Here is a 7,500-nt window from a genome sequence, read left to right on the forward strand (position 1 = left end):
TAAAATCTAAAAGTGTAAAAATATGATAAGAATGGATCTAGAGCAGTTGATTTCACCTAACAAATCCCACACAATTTATTCTTCCTAATTATTAAATTCTAATAATCTCCCGTTGATGATTAAAAATTCCTTAAGTATTCAATATCTTCTCTCGAATAATATTAAAAATATCTATTAGGAAGAATAAATTGTGTGGGATTTGTTAGGTGAAATCAACTGCTCTAGATCCATTCTTATCATATTTTTACACTTTTAGATTTTAAGCTTTGTTAATTTTTTATTCATAGATTTATTTTTATTAAATAGTTTAATTTAATTCAAATAGTAGAACGTTCCATCTATTTTTGATTTTCCAAATAGTACTTAATTTAGTAAATTTCGGTATTCAATAACATAGTTAATCCCTGTGGGTTCGACATTCGTTTTCTAAAAACACTTTACTACTTGTTACGATTCTGTGCGCTTGCAGATTATTTTACGCGAACAATTAGAATAAGTGGAGACTAGAAGATGATGACGATACTCAAGCTAAAATTTTCAAGATTGCCAAAGAGAGGTATAGGGGATGGAGAGCTGATTTATCAGCAACATATAAGACATACAAACATGACAGGGAGGCTGTCATCCGAAATTAGCCTCAGGAGCTCAACATGGATGCTTGGTATGATGTGATCTCATATTTTGAGTTAGATGACTTTAAGGTAGACAATCCAAACTTTCATCTAATTATATGGTTTGTTTTTACTAGCATATGATATCATTTATTGTATTATTATACAATAACTTAATAAGGTGTGTGACAAAGATGTTTATTTTAGAAAATAAGTGATAGAAACATTGGAAATCGAAGCAAGCGGGAGAGCATGCACTGTACTGGTAGCAAATCATTTGCACAAATCAGCTTTGAAAATGTAAGATCAAATAACAACAATACTCAATATATATAAATATATATATATTGATAAGTACAACAATTCTCAAAACATATAATGCTAATGCTTGTAAATGTGGGCTAATGCTTGTATTTTTTTTTTCTTAGCGTGATCCAGAAACACAAAAGGAGCCTGACGATCTTCAAATGTGGGCATTGGCCTACTGTCCAAAGGGCCAAGGGCTAATGATACTCCAAAACATGTATATGTAAGTATACTATTTTTTTGTGTATTTAGTTCAAAGGTTAACTATATTTCTATTCACTTGACTAAAAGCATGAATTTGTGTTTGTAAATAGGAGGAAGCAAAAGAAAAAATTGCTGAAATGAAAGTGAATGAAGATCGAACATTATCCAGTAGTGAGCGGGATACAATATTCCAATCAGTTGTCTCCATGTCGGGCTCCAAGTCAAGCTCCAATTCAAGATATGTCCTTGGCCGAGGATACATGGCAAAGCTTCCAACTTCTACAGAGCGTGTATGCAATGAACTTAATAGTGAAGTTCAATCTATGAGGAGTCAATTAGATGCAGAACGCACTGAGAGGGTAGCTGAACGTGCAGAAATGGAAGCAAAATTTGAAGCAGAATGCGCTAAGAGGGTGGCTGAACATGCAGAAATGGAAGTGCAATTTCAAAGACTCCGACAGACTATGCGTGAGGAATTTCTAGCAATACTAGCTAACCAATCTTAGGTACAACTATCTTATATAAATTTTTGGTGGGTTGTTTTGTTGGTGGTGGGATGTGGAAGTAGGTCGTTTTGTTGATGGTAGTTGTTGACAATATATATATATATATATATACGGTTATGTAGTTTCATATAGTTTCTTTTCATTGAGTAAAAATTCTGTTTTGGTGAGTTAATTGTCTTACTTTTTGGCAACTTATTTCTGTGCAAGCATGTGGGATCAATCTGTTTAGGTTGGAATGTTTTGATTGAGTTAAAAATACTGTTTTGGTGAATTGATTGTGTGACTGTTTGGCAACTTATTTCTGTGCAAGCATGTGGGATTAATCTATTCAGGTTGGAAGGACTGAATTGTTTTACTTGTTCAAATTGGATTTAAGTCTTGTTGTTGTTGTTGTTGTTGTTGTATATGACCACTCTTGTGTTTACATTTGTCTCATTGTTGGTATTGTTAGGTATTTTCTGGACCTTATGTCATGGTTTTAAATGGAATTTTTGTGATAATTTCTATGCTTAGAAATTACCAGCAATAAAGTGTTATAAATCTGGTCCTCAAGTTCCTCTTCTTATGGTTTTAAAGTTTATTAATGGTTATGGGCTCTCTTTCTACGTTTTTTTTTTCCCTATAAAGAGTGGATCAGTGGGTTTTAATGATTAGAAGTGTAGATATTAAAAAATTCAGATGCCAAGGAAAAGCCTGTTGGGACTGCAAACAGAAAGTTTGACTGCAAACAGAAAATTTTCCTCTTTATTATTCAATTCTAATATAGGCATATTAATCTTGTAAGAGTCTAACACTGATAATCTTGAATGCCGTTTGATTTTTTGGTACATGTTAGTCTATTGGTTAAATATTTTCTTGTTTTTAGCTTTTATTGAGACATATACGGATTGCAAACATTTTTTTTTTTCAATTTATACTTATTTCTTTTTTTTTTCCCCAATTGTATAGGGTGGAGGTCAATGAAGTGGTTGTGAAGCATGCATGGATATCACTTTCTGAAGGGAACTTTTCTTACAAGTTGTGTATATATTTGTGTATATTTACTTTTGAAACTACTATGTGTTTGATCGTAAACTAAACAAGTTATGTACATATTTGTGTTCTTGGACATATCAATTTGATGGAGTACTTTGACTTTTGCATTTATTTAATTTGTATCTTTAAATTGTAGTTCCTAAATATAATGTTTTATATTATCTTATAATGTGCATATTGCAAGATAGGGTAATAGAAAATTTTAAAATTAAAATAAAATTAAAAAAAAAAAACCCTAACCTATTGCAACAAAGGTTGTTTGTTGTAATAAGTTATGACATTTTTCACAAAAACTTTGAAGCAATATATGCTATTGCCACAAAGGTATTTGTTGTAATAAAGAAGTTATTGCATCAACTTGTTCGTTGCAATATTTAGGATTTATTGCAACGAGATTTTTTTGTTGTATAAATCTATTGTCTCGGAGTTTATTATAACGGCTTGCAACAACTTTTTTGTCGTTGCAATAAGGTGTTATTACAATGACTTTGTAGTTATTGCAACGATTTTTTCCCTTGTAATAGATCTTTTTTCTTGTAGTTAAGGACGTGACATAACAAAAAATCTTCAAGATATTAAGCCTTCTACCATTTACTGGGTCAGTGTTTTGTCAATTATATCATGTGTTTTATATCTATCAACTTGCGAGATAGTGAAAAACTTATCTTTTTTTGGGTTATGAAGTGGTATGAAACATACATTTCATGGCTTACGGAATCCAAATGGAGTAAGACTAGACATGGTAAGTAGGCGGGTCGGGTTGACCTGTATTTTCACATGATTATATATATATATATAAAGAGAACAACATGGATTTGCCATTTAGAAAGTCATGCAACAAATTACTTGATGTAAAATGCATTACTTTGAATTCATCACTTATATCAAGAATGAACTTAGTTAAACTTATTAAAACTTATTCAATAATTTTAATATTATACAAATCCCAACATTGCTAACTAAAACAAAATAACACAAAGATAAGTAAAACAAATTCGCATGTTTTATTTCTACACAATATCAACATCCCAAAATATAAAACAAAATTACAAATGACTTATTGGATAACTCATTTGACAAAGAATAAAAACATATAAGAAATTTACAACCTTGAAAATTAATTTTATAATCTATTATAATTGTGGTTGGCACTTTATTTCAATTTGAGAATATATATTAAAGTTTGATTGTTTACTTATTTATACTTTGTCTCTTTTATGAATATCATATTATTATTAAGCAACACACACTCTAGGAATTATCAATTTTTATTTTGAAAAGCCGTTTATTTTGGACATAAATTGTTTAAAAAATAGGTCTAAGCATTTATAATTTATGCTAATTTAATAATTTGGCTTCACTATTTTCACACTTATGAATATTTCTCACACATATTTACAATTTTAAATCTATGTTTTTAACTCTACTGTAACAATATTATCTTGGTATGTACTTTGTCATTTGATATCTAAAAATCTTTACTCATTATAGAATACTCAACCATTCATTTTTCAATTTATTTATAGATATTTATGTAAATGTCTCAATTGTTTTTTTTAAAGCTCACAACAAACAATTAAACCAATATTGTCTTAAATTTTTTTTACCAAAAAAAAAAAAAAAAAGGTTTTAAAATATGGTTCGAGTCACAGGTCGGGTCTGGTATTACAGAATACTCAACCATTTATTTTTCAATTTATTTATAGATATTTATGTAAATGTCTCAATTGTTTTTTTAAAGCTCACAACAAAAAATTAAACCAATATTGTCTTAACTTTTTTTTTTACAAAAAAGAAAAAGTTTTAAAAAATGGTTCGGGTCACGGGTCGGGTCTGGTCAGGTTGACTTGCAAAAAAAACACTACTTGGGTCACGGATCAATCTGTTTTTGCTTTGGGTCAAAAAATTTGGTTCGAGTGGGGTATTTTTCGGGTCAGGTCAAGTCGGGTCGGGTTAGAAAATTCTGACCCGTTTTGCCATGTCTAAGTAAAACTAGATACATACCATCAATAAATGAGTACCTTGAAGTACGAATGACATCCATCGCCACACATACTATAGTTCTTCCATCTTCATGCATCTTGAAACCAAGGTTACTAGATTCCAAACTCAAGCCTGTGCAATATGGAAAACATTACAAAACTTGATGAAAATCAACAAGTATTAAAGGATCCATTGCATGTTCCAGTTAGGCCTATTACTAGAGCAAGATCCAAGAAGATCAGAGAAGCACTTAATGGGCTGATTCAAGAGATTTGGGCTGATTCTAACAAAGGACATTCCAAACTTGGCCCAAAGGAAGATGAAGGCATAATAAATTTAATCCTAGCTATTGAGGGCTGATTTGGCTTAATTGGGTGTGATTTATGGTGTGGATTAATGACTGATTGACTTTCCAGCTCCATACCAATTAATAGATATTTTTCCTATTCTAGAGTTGCTAATTTCAGACCAAATCCACCATAATTTTAGGTTTATATTATTTAGAACATTTTTTTAGCTATTTTCCTATTTTAGAACTTTTTTTGTTTTTAGCTATATTCCTATTTTGGAGCTACTAATTTCAAATCAAATCAACTTTAATTTAGGCTTTTATTATTTAGTACGCTTTTTATATTTTCTTATTTTTAGTCATGTCTCATAAATAGCATGCACTCATTGTAATTGAGAAAATTATTGAATAAAAATCAGAAAAACATGAGGTTTTGCTTCTTCTTTTGGCTCTTTAAGAATTGTGAACTTATCAGGGATTCTTCCTTGTGGCGTTCAAAATTTATACCTTCGGTTCGTGATTCAGTTATAATCATTGGGTTGAGGTTTGTTACTTATACCTCTAGTTTGTGTTTCATTTATAAGCGTTGGGTTGGGGGTTCTATCAAAATCTAAATTTTAGCTTTCTTGGGAAAATATTCCAATAGTACTTGTAGGGTCTCAAAGCATGTCGATTGAGGTTTGCATCATTTGGTATCAGAGCACAAGTTCTAAAATCAGTTTTATTATCCCTTTATCTTTTATTTCCTATTATCATCCTATCTTGTTCCTTTTGTGTTCTTTGTTCTTTGTTCTTATTTTGTGACGTGAACCAAGTTAAAATCATGTACCAAGGACAAAAAAGAAAAGAAAAGAAAAGAAAAAACGTGGAAAAAAATGGTAGAGATGTCAGAAAAGAAAAGAAAAGAAAAGAAAAGAAAAGAAAGTTTCAGTTCTCTCAAACCAAAATATTGTTTTCTTTTATCCTCTTCCTTTGATTCACTGTTTCTGTAATATTTTCTTGCCGTCGGTATTGGTTTAATACTACAAGTTAAATTTCTTGATCAAGTTTATTAGTTTAATGAAGAATTGAAAAAGGGAAGCTATGAGTGACAAAAGGTAAGAGAGTGTGAAACTAATATTGGGACAAGGCCAATTTAAAAGTGAAACATGGGTGTGAGTGACATAACTTGAGTGCAAACACATGAGGGAGTGTTGTGAGGAATTATTTCTAACATTTCTCTATAGTTTCAAAAGTATGTCTTCTAGGGTCGAAGCATTAAACAGAGAAGGGGGGGAGGAGTCATCCTTAATGTGGCAGGTTATGCTACAACAATTTGAATGCATGAACGTGGTATTTAATGAGATTTAGGATCAGATGGATAGGCAAGACGTTGTTATTGCTACTTTGCATGAGGAGCGTCCCTAAAGAGTCCCTAATGCTAGAAGGCAAGAAAGGCGTGTGTGCGTGAATGATTCTGATGATGACCATGAGGATGATTTCGAAGATAAAGAGGATCAAGCTCCATTGAACAATGAGGGCAGGTTTGTGCCAAGGGGAGAAAGACATGGTAGAGGTTTTAAAAGAGATCCGAGATGGCAAGATAGGACTAACAAAAACCTAGGAAACATCAAAATGAAGATACCATCGTTCTAAGGGAAAACGATCTTGAAGCATACTTGGAATTGGAAAAGAAGGTGGAGTTAATCTTTGAGTGCTAGAACTACTTCGAGGAGAAAAAGGTAAAACTCGCTGTCATTAAGTTGATTGACTATGCTATTATATGGTGGGATCAACTTGTGATGAACAGAAGGAGAAACCATGAGAGGCTTATTGAGACGTGGGAAGAAATGAAGGCCACCATGAGGAGGCGGTTTGTCCCTAGTCACTACTATAGGGACTTGCATCAGAAATTACAGAGTCTTACTCAAGGTTATAGGAGCGTGGATGACTACCACAAGGAGATGGAGATTGCCATGATTTGGACTAATGTAGAAGAGGATAAAGAAGCTACCATGGCTAGGTTTTTGAATGGGCTGAATCAGGACATTGACAACATGGTGGATTAACTATGCTATTATATGGTGGGATCAACTTGTGATGAACAGAAGGAGAAACCATGAGAGGCTTATTGAGACGTGGGAGGAAATGAAGGCCACCATGAGGAGGCGGTTTGTCCCTAGTCACTACTATAGGGACTTGTATCAGAAATTACAGAGTCTTACTCAAGGCTATAGGAGTGTGGATGACTACCACAAGGAGATGGAGATTGCCATGATTTGGGCTAATGTAGAAGAGGATAGAGAAGCTACCATGACTAGGTTTTTGAATGGGCTGAATTGGGACACTGACAATGTGGTAGAGTTGCAACACTATGTGGAGTTGGAGGATATGGTGCACATGGCAATAAAGGTGGAACAACAGCTTAAAAAGAAAGGAATTCGGTCATTTCAAAATCTGGGCTCCTTTGCTTCATGGAGGTGAAATGAGAGAAAAGACGAAGGGGCTATTTTTAAGTCTAAAACTGAACCACCAAAAAGGAGAGATGAAGTTCCCAGTGTTAACAAAGGTAATAAACGAATCTCAA

At 32.6% G+C, this 7,500-nt stretch overlaps 1 long non-coding RNA gene across 1 annotated transcript; it reads left to right on the top strand.

Annotated features, from left to right (window-relative positions):
- Positions 1-2,217: 2,217 nt before the first annotated feature.
- On the top strand, positions 2,218-2,765 carry LOC136068278 (uncharacterized). Its single transcript, XR_010629666.1, has 2 exons — positions 2,218-2,406; positions 2,576-2,765. It is a non-coding gene; the product is annotated as an uncharacterized LOC136068278 (long non-coding RNA).
- The last annotated feature ends 4,735 nt before the right edge of the window (positions 2,766-7,500 follow it).

Source organism: Quercus suber, unplaced genomic scaffold (assembly GCF_002906115.3).
Source record: "Quercus suber isolate HL8 unplaced genomic scaffold, Cork oak 2.0 scaffold_107, whole genome shotgun sequence".
NCBI classification, from domain to species: Eukaryota; Viridiplantae; Streptophyta; class Magnoliopsida; order Fagales; family Fagaceae; genus Quercus; species Quercus suber.